Genomic DNA, 15665 nt, shown 5'->3' with positions numbered 1-15665 from the left:
GGTGTGTGTGTGGTATGTTGTGGTATGTGGTGTGTGTGTGTACAGTGTGTGGTGTGTGTGTGGTATGTGGTGTGTGTGGTATGTGGTGTGTGTGTATGGTGTGTGGTGTGTGTAGCGTGTGTGGTGTGTCTGTGGTATGTCGTGTGTGTGGTATGTGGTGTGTGGTATGTGTGGTATGTGGTGTGTGTGTGTACAGTGTGTGGTGTGTGTGTGTGGTGTGTGTGTGGTATGTGGTGTGTGTGGTATGTGGTGTGTGTGTATGGTGTGTGGTGTGTGTAGCGTGTGTGGTGTGTCTGTGGTATGTCATGTGTGTGGTATGTGGTGTGTGGTGTGTGTGGTGTGTGGTGCGTGTAGTATGTAATGTGTGTGGTATGTGGTTGTGTGGTATGTGGTGTGCGTGTAGGGTGTATGGCGTGTGTGTATAGGGTGTGTGGTGTGTGTGGGGTATGTAGTGTGTGTGGTATGTGGTATGTGTGTTACAGGTATGTGGTGTGTGTGTGTAGGGTGTGTGGTGTGTGTGTGGTGTGTGTGGTATGTAATGTGTGTGGTATGTGGTGCGTGTGTGTGGTATATAGTGTGTGTGGTATGTGGTGTGTGTGTGGTGTGTGGTGTGTGTGGTATGTGGTGTGTGTGTGTAGGGTGTGTAGGGTGTGTGGTGTGTGTGTAGGGTGTGTGGTGTGTATGGTATGCAATGTATGTGGTATGTAATGTGTGTGGTATGTGGTGTGTGTGTGGTATTTGGGTGTGTGGTATGTGGGGTGTGTGTGGAGGGTGTGTGTGGTATATAGTGTGTGTGGTATGTGGTATATGGTGTGTGTGTGGTATGTGGGGTGTGTGTGGAGGGTGTGTGTGGTATATAGTGTGTGTGGTATGTGGTGTGTGTGTGGTATGTGGGGTGTGTGTGGAGGGTGTGTGGGGTGTGTGTGGTATGTGGTGTGTGTGGTATGTAGTGTGTGTGGTACGTGGTGTGTGGTGTGTGTGTGTATGATTGTGAGTTGAAACACAGTGGCCAGGGAAACCCCCACAGGGAAGGGCACAGTGCAGTCAAGATCCCGGAGGACAGTCCCAAGCACAGCAATGACCGAGGATGTCCCTGCGGGGATGCAGGGACATCACCAGCCAACCATCTGTGGCAGGCAGTCGTGATGGGAGCCATGAGCAAGGGGAGTAGGAGAGGTGAGCTCAGGTCATGTAGGGCGCTGTGGGCAACAGCAGGGACTTTGTCGTTCAGCCTGTGAGGCAAGAGCTCCTGGGGGTAGGGAAGATGTGATCTGACCTATTTCATTTCATTTCACATATTTATTTAGAGACAGAGTCTCGCTCTGTCGCCCAGGCTGGAGTGCAGTGGCGCGATCTTGGCTCACTGCAAGCTCCGCCTCCCGGGTTCACGCCATTCTCCTGCCTCAGCCTCCCGAGTAGCTGGGGCTACAGGTGCCCGCCACCACGTCTGGCTAATGTTTTTGTATTTTTAGTAAGAGACGGGGTTTCACCGTGTTAGTCAGGATGGTCTCGATCTCTTGACCTTGTGATCCGCCCGTCTTGGCCTCCCAAAGTGCTGGGATTACAGGCGTGAGCCACCGTGCCCAGCCAATCGGATCTATTTTAACTGGACCCCTCTGGGTGCTTTGCTGATTACAACAAGCTGACCTACAGCAAGTACTCCAGGATGGAAGCAGGGGCCCCGTAGGAGACTATTGGGAGTCAGGAGAAAGAAACTGGTTTCAAACCAGAATGTTGGTAGTGGAGCTACCACATGTTGCCGTGGAGGGAACACATTTGCTGATGAATCCAGTGTGGGTGAGAGAGGAGGAGAGGGGCTCTTGCTGACCCCAGGTGCACTGGCTGGGCACAGGAGGGGTATCAAGATCAGGCAGAGAGTTGAACGTGCTTAGGGCAGCAAAAGGGAGGTTGGAGCATCTCCCGCATCTGGTGCCCCTGGCCCCAGTCCCCATTCCGCAGCTCAACTCAGCAGCGCCTCCCGCTCCTGCAAAGGAGACCATGGCGAGGGCATGAGAAGGGCACAGCCTACTGAACGCAGGACGTCTCTCCTCTAGGTTGTGAGGCTGAGGCTTCTTTACCCCCACTTCCTGGAAGTTCTCTCAACGGAAATCTGCCAGAAATCTGACCCTTAGGATGCTAGGGGAAAAGCTTTGCTGGGGAAAGGCTCGCTGGAGACATCTGCTATAAAACCGCCGAGGAGGGTGCTTCTGACCAGGGGAGGGGACAGGCGTCGGGGAAGCCCGGGGCCACCAGCCGCAAGGCCAAGCCCTTTTCTCCTGCAACGTCTCTCTGGCGCCCCCTACCGACAAAGCCTAGCAGCGCCAGCTGGCAAAGGAGAAATACCGAATATTTGAGCCGCCCAGATCCGCTTTCCCTGAGAGCATCGGTGAATACTGGGCAATACACTGACAACTGGAAACAACGTTTAGAGATCCCTGAAGTGAGCCATGTTTTCCCAACATTTACCCACAGCTCGCTCTGACATCTGAAATAATAGTGATCATTTTTTGAGATTAGTTTGATGGAATTAAACAATTCCAGCACCTGTTAAATAGGCACATACTTAATTTCCAAAACGCCGAGCAAGAAGTCGTAGGGCACCTGGAGAAAACAGTGTCTGGAGGCGGCTCAGGCGTTCCGGATCCAGGCAGGACGCGAGACGGGGAGGGGCCAGGCCTGGAGCCGGGGACCGAGCCTGCTCCTGCTGCTCTGGGCGTCCATGCCCCGCGGCCTCTGGGAGGGGCCTGTGGCAGGAGGGAGGCCCGGGAGAACAGGCCCTTTCCTGGGCCACGGGGAAACCCCTGCCCCAGGTGTGTGGCTCTCAAACTGCGTAGGGCCTCTCGAGGATTGTTTTGTGGCTACAACAAAATTAACTATGCTTGCACAAAACTTTAGCCATACCTCAAAGGGGAACGTAAAAGAGGAAAGACGGACTCTTACCCCACCCACTCCAAGACAGTGGACACCCCTCCGAGGCCGGGAGCCTAGTGCTTCCACGCGGGCTGCACAGAGTGCTCCGGCTCCAGGGGGCCCGAAGAGCTGGCCCAGGTCCCGGTCCCGCCCACCCGCGCGGCCCCGCCCCCGGCCGCGAGCGTGCGCGCCCCACGCGGAGACCCCGCCCCCTGAGCGCGCGCCCGTGTGCCGCCGCCGCCATTTTGGAGCGATCCGAGTGCCGCCCGCGGCCCCGAGTCGGTCTCGAGCCGCCGGCCGGCCGCGCCGGTGTCCGCAGGCGCTGCGCCCCGGGCCGGGCCCATGTGTGTGCGGCCCTCCCGAGGCCGCCCGGGCTTTGCCTCCACCAGCGCCCTGGCCTCCGCTCGGGCCTCCACACGGGCCTCCGAGGAGCTGCCGCGACGCCCGGCCCGCAGGGCAGGTGAGTGCGGCCGCCCGCCGCTCGGACCCGGCCCCCAGTCAGCCATTGCCTCCCAAGTCACTTCCCCCGCGTCAGTCAGTTCCCCCTCCAGTCAGTTCCCCCAGTCAGTCGGTGCCCCCCTGTCAGTTCCCCCCCAAGTCAGTCATTTCCCCCCAGTCACTGCCCCCTCCAGTCAGTCAGTGCCCCTCCAGTCATTGCTCCCTCCAGTCAGTTCCCCCCCAGTCACTGCCCCCTCCAGTCATTTCCCCCCAGTCAGTGCCCTCTCCAGTCATTTCCCCCCAGTCACTGCCCCCTCCAGTCAGTCAGTGCCCCTCCAGTCATTGCTCCCTCCAGTCAGTTCCCCCCCAGTCAGTCAGTGCCCCTCCAGTCATTGCTCCCTCCAGTCACTTTTCCCCAGTCACTGCCCCCTCCAGTCATTTCCCCCCAGTCAGTGCCCCCTCCAGTCATTTCCCCCCAGTCACTGCCCCCTCCAGTCATTTCCCCCCAGTCAGTGCCCCCTCCAGTCATTTCCCCCCAGTCACTGCCCCCTCCAGTCAGTCAGTGCCCCTCCAGTCATTGCTCCCTCCAGTCAGTTCCCCCCCCAGTCAGTCAATGCCCCTCCAGTCATTGCTCCCTCCAGTCAGTTCCCCCCCAGTCAGTCAGTGCCCCTCCAGTCAGTTCCCCCCAGTCAGTGCCCCCTCCAATCATTTCCCCCCAGTCACTGCCCCCTCCAGTCAGTTCCCCCCAGTCAGTGCCCCCTCCAATCATTTCCCCCCAGTCACTGCCCCCTCCAGTCAGTTCCCCCCAGTCGGTGCCCCTCCAGTCATTGCTCCCTCCAGTCAGTTCCCCCCCCGTCAGTCAGTGCCCCTCCAGTCATTTCCCCCCAGTCACTGCCCCTCCAGTCAGTCAGTGCCCCTCCAGTCATTGCTCCCTCCAGTCAGTTCCCCCCAGTCAGTGCCCCTCCAATCATTTCCCCCCAGTCAATGCCCCCTCCAGTCAGTTCCCCCCAGTCACTGCCCCCTCCAGTCAGTTCCCCCCAGTCAGTGCCCCCTCCAGTCAGTTCCCCCGGTCAGTGCCCCTCAAGTCAGTCAGTGCCCCTCCAGTCACTGCCTCCTCTAGTCAGTTCCCCCCAGTCAGTCGGTGTCCCCCAGTCAGTGTCCCCCTAAGTCCGTCAGTGCCCCCTCCAGTCAGTGACCCCCAGTCAATGCCCCCTCCAGTCATTTCCCCCCAGTCACTGCCCCCTCCAGTCAGTTCCCCCGGTCAGTGCCCCTCAAGTCAGTCAGTGCCCCTCCAGTCACTGCCTTCTCTAGTCCCCCCCAGTCAGTCGGTGCCCCCCAGTCAGTGTCCCCCTAAGTCCGTCAGTGCCCCCTCCAGTCAGTGACCCCCAGTCAGTTCCCCCCAAGTAAGTTCCCCCAAGTCAGTGCCCCCTCCAATCAGTTTCCCCCAAGTCAGTTTCCCCCAAGTCAGTTGGTTCCCCCAGTCAGTGCCCCCTTCAGTCAGTGTCCCCCATGTCAGTCAGTGCCCCCCCAGTCAGTGTCCCCCTCAGTCAGTTCTTCCCATCAGTGCCCCCTCCAGTCAGTGCCCCCCAAATCAATGCCCACTCCAGTCAGTTCCCCGAAGTCAAGGCCCCCCAAGTCAGTTCTCTCTCCAGTCAGTTCCCTGCAAGTCAAGGCCCCCTCTGGTCAGTTCCCTCCCAGTCAGTTCCCCCCGCAGTCGGTTCCCTCCCAGTCAGTCAGTGCCCCCCCCAGTCAGTGCTCTCCTTCTGTTCCCCCACCCTACACCAGTCAGTGTTCCCTGCTAGCCAGTCATTGCACCTCACCCATCAGTCCCCACCCCACCCATCAGTGCCCCCCACCGTCAGTGCCCCTTGCAAGTCATGCCCCTCCCTTCGGTCAGTGCCTCCACACTGGTGAGTGCCTCCACTGTTGGTCAGTGCTCCCCCACCGTCAGTCCAGTCTGCCACCCATCAGTGTTCCCCAGTCAGAGTCCCGCATCCCTGTCCCCCATCAGCCAGTGCCCCCGCCAGTCAGTTATTTTCTTTCTGTCACATCCCCCCCATCAGTGTCTGCACCCCCACCTGTACCCATCAGTCACTGACTGCATAATCCCTCCCCTGCCAGTGCCCTTCCTTGTCAGTCCCAGTGCTCTGTGACCCCTTCTGTCAGCGGTGCCCCCACCTGTCATTGATCTTCTCTGTCAGTGCCCCCCATCAGTGCCGGTGCCTCTGTCGGTGAGCCCCATTGTCAGTAAGTTTCCCTCATAAGTGTGTCCCCCGTCCTGCCTGTTGTGGCCTTTCCCCTCTTTGCTGTCAGCCCGTGTTAGTGCCTGTCAGCCTGTGTTAGTGCCTGTCAGATGTTCCCCATGAGTTCTCCCCTATTGTCAGCGCCTGTCCCCTCTTTCATGCTTCCTCTTTTCTCCCTTGTCTATCAGGGACCCATTAGTACCCTGCCCTGCTGTTAGGGACCCCGCCTGTCAGTGTCTCCCCACTGCTTCTCTCCCGCCTGTCAGTGGGAGAACTTTCAGTGCCCGCTGTCATCACCCCTCTTGTCCAATCACTGACTCCCCTTTCCGTCATTTCCCCCTCTTTCCAACACCACTCCTCTTTCCTGCCACGTTCCCCGTCACTGCGTCAGATATCACCAGTCATCTGCGACCTCACCTTACCCTGCACTGTCCTATTCCTTCCATCCCCATCATCTCTTCCCTCACACCTGTCACCTTCCCCATGCACCTTACTGTCCTCCCACCTGCCACTCTGCGTACTCGCAGCTTCCCTATCTGCTTCGTCCACTCTCTTGTTACTGACGCCTCCCAATTTGCTGCTTATTCCCTGATCTGTCAGCACCGGCTCCCCCAAGTCTGTCACTTCCATTTATTTAGTCCCTGCCTCTCACTGCAGCCCCCCCTTTGTCACTGATTTTGTTCTAGACCCTTCTCCTGTGTCTTGTTCTTTCATCCACCCTTTCCTCATGGCCTCTCTGCCACGCTGTTGGCTTCTCCGTGCCCCGGCAATTGCTGACACTATCGGCTGTTCACCTCTTTTTGATGTCCCTTCCTTTCTGGTTTATCTTCCCGTTGTTTTTATTTTTTACTTTGAAATGTTGTGGGTACACAATCAGTGTATGTATCTCACCCCTTTGACTTTTCTAGCTCATTTCAGTTAATCTCTGGAATGTGAGAGGCAGCTAGCTTTTGAGACAAGTTGGGGGACAGAGTCTCCCAGGCTGAGAGGACAGCACATGCAAAGGCCCTGAGGTGGGAAATTTCGGGTGTGATATCCCCCAGGAACCCAGATAAGACTGATGTGCTTACGGTAAGGGGAGAGAGAGGCAGGAGCCGGGGCTAGAAAGTTGGTCTTCTCATTAAGCCGTTCCTTGCAGCTGTTAGTAGCGGGTTGAACCTTGAATCTGAGTTGTAGGAGAAACCTGGCCTGGAGGTTGAGTTGGAGAGTGCCATGATCATATGGACACTGGCACGTGAACAGGAGGCGGGGGTGAGATGAAATGTTGGGAGGTGGGTGTAGTGATTGTAATGGTTTAGACCTTGGTGGTGGATTTAGGGAGATATTTTGGAGGTAGAGATGTTGGGACTTGTTGATAGATGAGAAGAGAGGTGTGAGAGAACGAGTGGACTCAGGGTAATTTCTGGGCTTCTTTTTTCCTCCCAGCCCCGTCAACCCTTCTAGGCTTTTTGATGGAACAAATGGGTGGATAGTAGCACTGTTTATTGAAATAGGGAAGCTGAATTAGTCAGGGCTGGGGGTGTTATTACAGTTTGGAAGTAGAAAGCAAGGCTTTCTCTTGGCTGAAAGTAGTGGACGTCTGAGAAGTCCAAGGGTCACTAGGGAGAAAGGGATCTGGAACCCAGAGGAGAGGTCAAGCTGTAGGTGTACAACGTCATCATGGAGATAAGGTTTAAAGCCTTGGGAATGGGTATTTGTTAAAAAGCACATGGGCTGGGTGCAGTGGTCCACGTCTGTAATCCCAGCACTTTGGGAGGCTGAAGTGGGAGCATCACTTAAGGCCAGAGCAGTCTGGGCAACATGACAAAATCCTATCTCTACAAAAACAAAAAACAGGGCCTCGTATGGTGGCTCACGCCTGTAATCCCAGCACTTTGGGAGGCCGAGGCAGGTGGATCACCTGAGGTCAGGAGTTCTAGACCAGCCTGGCCAACATAGTGAAACTCCGTCTTTACTGAAAATACAGTAGGTGGCGGGCGCCTGTAATCCCAGCTACTCAGGAGGTTGAGGCAGGAGAATCGCTTGAACCCGGGAGGTGGAGATTGCAGTGAGCCAAGATTGCGCCATTGCACTCCAGCCTGGGCGACAAGAGTGAGACTTCCTCTCAAAAAAAAAAAAAAAAAAAAAAAAAGCTGGGCCTGGTGGTGTGCACCTATAGTCCCAGCTACTCGGACACCGAGGTGGGAGGATCACCTGAGCCTGGGGAGGTCAAGGCTGCAGTGAGCTGTGATCACTCCACTGCACTCCAGCCTGGGCGACAGTGTGAGACCCTGTCTCAAAAAAAAAAAACAATGAAACACAGACTGGGCGTGGTGACTGGTGCCTGTAATCCCAGCACTTCGGGAGGCTGAGGTGGGAGGAACACTTGAGGCCAGGAATTCTAGGCCAGCCTGAGCAACATAATGAGGCCCCATCTATGCCAAAAATAAATAAAAGCACACCCACAAAAGCAGAATGTGGCCAGGCATAGTGGCTCACGTCTGTAATCCCAGCACTTTGGGAGGCTGAGGCAGGTGGATCACCTGAGGTCAGAAGTTCGAGACCAGCCTGGCCAACATGTTGAAATCCCGTCTTCACTAAAAATACAAAAAATTAGCCAGGCGTGGTGGCAGGTGCCTGTAATCTCAGCTATTCGGGAGGCTAAGGCAGGAGAATTGCTTGAACCTGGGAGGTGTAGGTTGCAGTGAGCCGAGATCACGCTGTTGCATTCCAGCCTGGGCAACACGAGCGAAACTACATCTCAAGAAAGAAAGAAAGAAAGAAAAAAAGCAGCTGGGCGCAGTGGCCCACCCCTGTAAGCACTTTGGGAGGCCAAGGTGGGTGGATCACCTGAGGTCAGGAGTTGGAGACCAGCCTGAACAACGTGGTGAAACTCCATCTCTACTAAAAACACAAAAATTAGCCGGGCGTGGTGGTGCATATCTGTAATCCCAGCTATTCGGGAGGCTGAGGCAGGAGAATTGCTTGAACCCAGGAGGTGGAGGTTGCAGTGAGCCAAGATCGTGCCACTGGGTGACTCCATCTCAAAAAAAAAAAAAAAGAAACCGTTTTCTTTGCTCATTCATTAGAAGCAACTCCTCATGTCTTTTATCCTGAGATTGCAGCAATTCAGTCACATCTTCAGGCTCTACTTCTAGTTCTGTTACTATTTTTTTTTTTTTTTTGAGACAGAGTTTTCCTCTTGTTTCCTGGGCTGGAGTGCACTGGTGTGATCTTGGCTCACTGCAACCTCTGCCTCCCAGGTTCAAGCGATTCTCCTGCCTCAGCCTCCTGAGTAGCTGGGATTACAGGTGCCCACCACCATGCCCGGCTAATTTTTGCATTTTCAATAGAGACGGGGTTTCACCATGTTGGCCAGTCTGGTCTCAAACTCCTGACTTCAGGTGATCCACCTGCCTTGGCCTCCCAAAGTTGCTGGGATTACAGGCGTGAACCACTGTACCCGACCTGAAATGTATTTTTCTTTTTTTTTTTTTTTTGAGACAGAGTCTCGCTCTGCCGCCCAGGCTGGAGTGCAGTGGCCGGATCTCAGCTCACTGCAAGCTCTGCCTCCCGGGTTTACGCCATTCTCCTGCCTCAGCCTCCCGACTAGCTGGGACTACAGGCGCACGCCACCTCGCCTGGCTAGTTTTTTGTATTTTTTTAGTAGAGATGGGGTTTCACCATGTTAGCCAGGATGGTCTCGATCTCCTGACCTCGTGATCCGCCCGTCTCGGCCTCCCAAAGTGCTGGGATTACGGGCTTGAGCCACCGCGCCCGGCCTGAAATGTATTTCTTAAATTATAAGACTTAAGAGTCAGAATTACTCCTTGATCCACGGGCTGCAGTATGGAGTATGTTAGCAGGTATGACAACATTAATCTCCTTGTACATCTTTATCAGAGCTCTTGGGTGACTAGGTGCATTGTCAGCAGTAATATTTTGAAGGGAATCTTTTTCTGAGCAGTAGGTCTTAACAGTGGGTTTTTTTGTTTCTTTGTTTGTTTGTTTGTTTTGAGATGGAGTTTTGCTCTTGTTGCCCAGGCTGGAGTGCAGTGGTGTGATCTCGGCTGACCGCAACCTCCGCCTCCCAGGTTCAAGCGATTCTCCTGCCTCAGCCTCCCTAGTAGCTGAGATTACAGCTGAGATTCTCAGCTGAGATTACTGAGATTACAAAGTAATGTAATCCCAGTGCTTTGGCAAGCCGAGAGGGGCGGATCATGAGGTCAGGAGATTGAGACCATCCTGGCTAACACGGTGAAACCCCATCTTTACTAAAAATACAACCTGGGAGCCACCACGCCCAGCCACCGTTTGCTGTTTCACCTTGCATTTTATTATGCTAATAGAGTGGCTTCTTAAGCCTCATGAACCAATCTCTGCTAGCTTCCAGCTTTTCTTCCGCAGCTTTGTCATCTCTGTCATCCTTTGTAGAATTGAAGAGAGTGAGGGCCTTGCTGTAGGCTATTGAAGCCTGGTTTGGTCTTCTCTCTAAACCATTAAAACTTTCTGCAGGCCCTGGGTGTGGTGTCTGACACCTGTAATCCCAGCACCATGTGAGGCTGAGGCAGGTGGATCACGAGGTCAGGAGGAGACCATCCTGGCCAACGTGGTGAAACACCTTCTCTACTAAAAATACAAAAATTAGCTGGGTATGGTGGCACGTGCCTGTAGTCCCAGCTACTTTGGGAAGCCGAAGCACGAGAATTGCTTGAACGGAGGAGGCAGAAGTTGCAGTGAGCCGAGATCGTGCCACTGCACTCCAGCCTGGTGACAGAGCGAGACTCTGTCCCACAAAAAAAAAAAAAAAAACTTTCTGCAGGCTAGGCACGGTTGCTCACACCTCTAGTCCCAGCACTTTGGGAGGCTGAGTGGGGAGGATTGCTTGAGCTCGGGAGTTTGAGACCATCCTGGGTAATATAGTGAAACCTCATCTCTACAAAATATCAAATGTTTAGCTGAGTGTAGTGGTGCTACACCAGCTACTGGGGAGGCTGAGGCAGGAGGATGGCTTGAGTCTGGGACATCAGAGCTGCAGTGAGCTATGATTGTGCCACTGCATTCCAGCCTGGGCAACAGAGTAAGACCGTGTCTCCAAACAGAAAGCAACCTTCTCCATATCAGCAGTAAAGCTGTTTTGCTTTATTATTATTTGTGTGTTCACTGGAGTAGCAGTTTTAATTTCCTTCAAGAACCTTTCTTTGGGCTTCACAACATGGCAAACTGGTGTAGGAGGGCTAGCTTTTGGCCTGTCGGCTTTTGACATGCCTTCCTCGCTAAGCTTAAGCGTTTCTAGCTTTTAATTGAAATGAGAGACATGTGACTCTTCCTTTCGTACAGGATTAATTGACCTAATTTTATTACTGTTGTGTCTCAGGGAGTAGGGAACCTTGAGGAAAGGGAGAGACTCAGGGAAATGGCCGGTCAGAGCATACGTGGCATTGGCTGGACGCGGGGGCTCACGCTTGTAATCCCAGCACTTTGGGAGGCCGAGGCAGGCAGATCCTGAGGTCAGGAGATCGAGACCATCCTGGCTAACACGGTGAAACCCCGTCTCTACTAAAAATACAAAAAAAAATTAACCAGGCATGGTGGCGGGCACCTGTAGTCCAGCTACTCGGGAGGCTGAGACGGGAGAATGGCGTGAACCCCGGAGGCGGAACTTGCAGTGAGCCAAGATCACGCCACTACAGCCTATGCGACAGAGCAAGACTCCGTCTCAAAGAAAAAAAAAAAAACGCAACATTTATTAAGTTTGCCGTCCTATATGGGCACGGTTTGTAGTTCCCCAAAACAATTACAATAGTAACATCAAACATCACTGATCACAGGTCTCCGTAACAGATAAAATAATAACGAAAAATTTTCAAATATTGTGAGAATTACCAGAATGCAACACAGAGACACGAAGTAAGCACATGCTGTTGGCAGAATGGTGCCTGTAGACTTGCTCGACACAAGGTTGCTACTGACCTTTAATTTGTAAAAAACCTGTGAAGCACAATGAAGGGAAGCACGTTAGACAAAGTACACCTGTATTGTTTTGTTTCATAGATGAGGAAACGGAGATAAACAGCAAGTATGTGATAGAGGCAAGATTTGTACCCCAGGTAGTTTGATTCAAAAGCCTCTCCCCCCCCTTTTTTTTTTGTTAAGGAAAAGGCTAACTTAAAATATTTTTTAAAAATTTTAATAGATTCCGCCGGGCGCGGTGGCTGAAGCCTGTAATCCCAGCACTTTGGGAGGCCGAGACGGGCGGATCACGAGGACAGGAGATCGAGTCCATCCTGGCTAATCCGGTGAAACCCCGTCTCTACTAAAAAAATACAAAAGGCCGGGCGCGGTGGCTCAAGCCTGTAATCCCAGCACTTTGGGAGGCCGAGGCGGGTGGATCACGAGGTCAGGAGATCGAGACTATCCTGGCTAACATGGTGAAACCCCGTCTCTACTAAAAATACAAAAAACTAGCCGGGCGTGGTGGCGGGTGCCTGTAGTCTCAGCTACTTGGGAGGCTGAGGCGGGAGAATGGCGTGAACCCGGGAGGCGGAGCTTGCAGTGAGCCGAGATCACGCCACTGCACTCCAACCTGGGAGACACAGCGAGACTCCGTCTCAAAAAAAAAAAAAAAAAATACAAAAAACTAGCCGGGCGAGGTGGCGGGCGCCTGTAGTCCCAGCTACTCGGGAGGCTGAGGCAGGAGAATGGCGTAAACCTGGGAGGCAGAGCTTGCAGTGAGCTGAGATCCGGCCACTGCACTCCAGCCTGGGCGACAGAGCGAGACTCCGTCTCAAAAAAAACAAAAAAAAAAAACAAAAAAAAAATTTTAATAGATTCCCTAGAAGAATAGAGGAAGAATAAAGAAAAGCGAATAAATTTTGGAATCATAACGATAACTGATTATGTATCAGGCATTTGTGTGTGTGTTCCTGTTTATGTTCCAACACAATTTTATTTAGAAAAGCTGACTGGGAGGCTGGGCGTGGTGGCTCACGCCTGTAATCTCAGCACTTTGGGAGGCTAAGGTGGGCAGATCACCTGAGGTCAGGAGTTTGAGACCACCGTGGCCAACATGGTGAAACCTTGTCTCTACTGAAAGTACAGAAATTAGTGGGGCATGGTGGCACATGGCTGTAATTCCGGCTACTCAGGAGGCTGAGGCAGGGGAATCGCTTGAACCCAGAAGGCAGAGATTGTAGTGAGCCAAGATCACGCCACTGCACTCCAGCCTGGGCTACGGAGTGAGACTTTATCTCAAAATAAATAAATAATAAATAAAATAAAATACTTGGGACTAGAGGAGTTTCTGATTTCAGATTTTCTCAGATTTACCAGTGGAACATCCCAAATACGGAATCTGAAATGCTCCAGTGAGCGTGTCCTTTGAGCACCATGTAGATGCCCAACAAGTTTTGGGTTGGAGTGTTTTTTTTGTTTTGTTTTTGTTTGTGTTTTTGTTTTGCCTAGTCAAGTGAAATACTGGGAGTCTGGGAGTGGAGAAGTAACAAAAACATCTGTAGCCAGGCACGGTGCCTCACGCCTGTAATCCCAGCACTTTGAGAGGCTGAGGTGGGTGGATCACCTGAGGTCAGGAATTTGAGACCAGGCTGGCCAACATGGTTAAACCCCGTCTGTACTAATAATACAAAAATTAGCTGGGCATGGTGGCAGGCACCTGTGATCCCAGCTACTCGGGAGGCTGAGGTAGGAGAATCGCTTGAGCCTGGGAGGCAGGGGTTGCAGTCAGTCGATATCATGCCACTGCACTCCAGCCTGGATGACAGTGAGACTCTCTCTCATACACATACACATACACATACCATACAAATCTGTAACTGGTTTTGATCAATTAGTTGTAAAAGCCACTGCACCTGGATCAGCCTTTGTTTTTTTTCTTTGTTTTGTTTTGTTTTTTTTTGAGATGGTCTCATTCCATGTCACCTAGGCTGAGTGCAGTGGCACAATCACGGGTCACCACAGCCTTGACCTGCCAGGCTCCTGAGTAGCTGAGACTACAGGTGCCTGCCACCATGCCTGGCTAATTTTTTATTTTTTGCAGAGACAGGGCCTTGCTCTGTTGCCCAGACTGATCTTGAACTCCTGGACTCAAGCGATCCTTCCACCTCAGCCTCCCAAAGTACTGGGATTACAGGCGTGAGCCACTGTGCCTGGTCCAGGATTTCAGTTTCACGATTTTTGGATTAGAGATACTCCTTCTATATTGGAAATCATGTTATATCCACATACAGCAAGCAGCGTTTTTTGAGACGGAGTCTCACTCTGTCGCCCAGGCTGGAGTGCAGTGACGTGATCTTGGCTCACTGCAAGCTCCGCCTTCCAGGTTCACACCATTCTCCTGCCTCAGCCTCCCGAGTAGCTGGGATTACAGGCGCCTGCCGCCATACCCAGCTAATTTTTTTCTTTTTTTTAGTAGAGACGGGGTTTCACTGTGTTAGCCAGGATGGTCTCGATCTCTTGACCTAGTGATCTGCCCTGCTTGGCCTCCCAAAGTGCTGCGAGTAGAGGCGTCAGCCACCGCGCCCTGCCCTCTTCTTTAAAATGAAAAAAAAAAAAGAAAAAAAGAGGCCGGGCGCGGTGGCTCAAGCCTGTAATCCCAGCACTTTGGGAGGCCGAGGCGGGTGGATCACGAGGTCAGGAGATCGAGACTATCCTGGCTAACATGGTGAAACCCCGTCTCTACTAAAAAAAAATACAAAAAACTAGCCGGGCGTGGTGGCGGGTGCCTGTAGTCTCAGCTACTTGGGAGGCTGAGGCGGGAGAATGGCGTGAACCCGGGAGGCGGAGCTTGCAGTGAGCCGAGATCACGCCACTGCACTCCAGCCTGGGAGACACAGCGAGACTCCGTCTCAAAAAAAAAAAAAAAAAAAAAAGAAAAAAAGAAAAACACCTTTTTGAAAAATTTTTTCTTTTTAAAAAAATATACACATAACACATAATAATTGTACATATTTATGGGGTACATAGTGGTGTTTAATACCTGTAGTGTATGTCCCTCTTTTTAGCACAGAATGTACAGTCTTTCTTTTTTTTTTTTTTTTTTTTTGAGACAGGGTGTCACTCTTTCACCTACTCTGGAATGCAGTGGAGTGATCATTGTTCACAGCAGTCTTAACCTTCCCAGGCTCAGGCAGTCATCACACCTCAGCCCCCCAAGTAGCTAAGACTGCAGGCACACACCACCATGTCCAGCTAATTTTTTGGTATTTTTAGTAGAGACGAGGTTTTGCCATGTTAGCCAGGCTGGTGAAAATTCTTACATTAATACAAGTCTTTTCTGTGGACATATGTTATTTCTTTTGAGTAAATAGGAATAGAAGTGCTGGGTTATAATATAGATGTATGTTTCCCTTTTTTAAGAAACTGCCAGTTTTCGGCTGGTTGTGGTGACTCACCTGTAATCCCAGCACTTTAAAGGAGGCTGAGGAGGGTGGATCACAAGGTTGGGAGTTCGAGACCAGCCTGACCAACATGGTGAAACTCCGTCTCTGCTAAAAATACAAAAATTAGCTGGCTGTGGTGGCCGGCGCCGTAATCCCAGCTACTCCAGAGGCTGAGGCAGGAGAACTGCTTTAACCCGGGAGGCAGAGGTTGCAGTGAGCCAAGATTGCGCCACTGCACTCCAGCTCGGGCAACAGAGGGAGACTCCGTCTCAAACAAAACAAAAACAAACCTTCCTGTTTTCCAAACTGGTGCCGTTTTACACTCCTACCAGATGTGCGAGAGTTCCTTTTCTTCTTGTCTATGACAGCACTTAGTCTTTTTAATTTTAGCCGTTCAGGCAGTGGTGGTATCTTACTGGGGTTTTAATTTGCATTTGTCTGATGAATTATGATGGTGAACAACTTTTCAGGTGCTTACGGGCCATTTGTGTATTTTTTTGTGAAGTATTAATATCCACGCTTTTACCCACTGTTTATTGGATTGTCCTTTTATTCATTTTTAGGAGTTTACAAAAATAAATTCTGGTTACAAGTCCTTTGTGGTGTGTGCATGTGTGTATGTATATACATACATAGTGAGGGGAGGAAGAGGAACGGGGTTAATTTTTTTTGTAATACGAGTTGCCTATTTATTTTC

The 15665-nt window shown here is 52.2% G+C and overlaps 1 protein-coding gene across 50 annotated transcripts in view; it reads left to right on the top strand.

The window, feature by feature from the left end:
• Positions 1-3146: 3146 nt before the first annotated feature.
• Positions 3147-15665, top strand: part of PPP6R2 (protein phosphatase 6 regulatory subunit 2) — a 98037-nt gene continuing 85518 nt past the window's right edge. For all 50 annotated transcript variants that reach the window (XM_077949200.1, XM_077949198.1, XM_077949192.1 and 47 more), the window contains exon 1: positions 3147-3370. The gene's annotated coding sequence lies outside the window, so the exon portion shown is untranslated. The remainder of the gene's footprint in view (positions 3371-15665) is intronic.

This window comes from Macaca mulatta, chromosome 10, assembly GCF_049350105.2.
Source record: "Macaca mulatta isolate MMU2019108-1 chromosome 10, T2T-MMU8v2.0, whole genome shotgun sequence".
In the NCBI taxonomy this organism is placed as follows: Eukaryota; Metazoa; Chordata; class Mammalia; order Primates; family Cercopithecidae; genus Macaca; species Macaca mulatta.
This window is presented reverse-complemented; position numbering and strand designations above follow the sequence as displayed.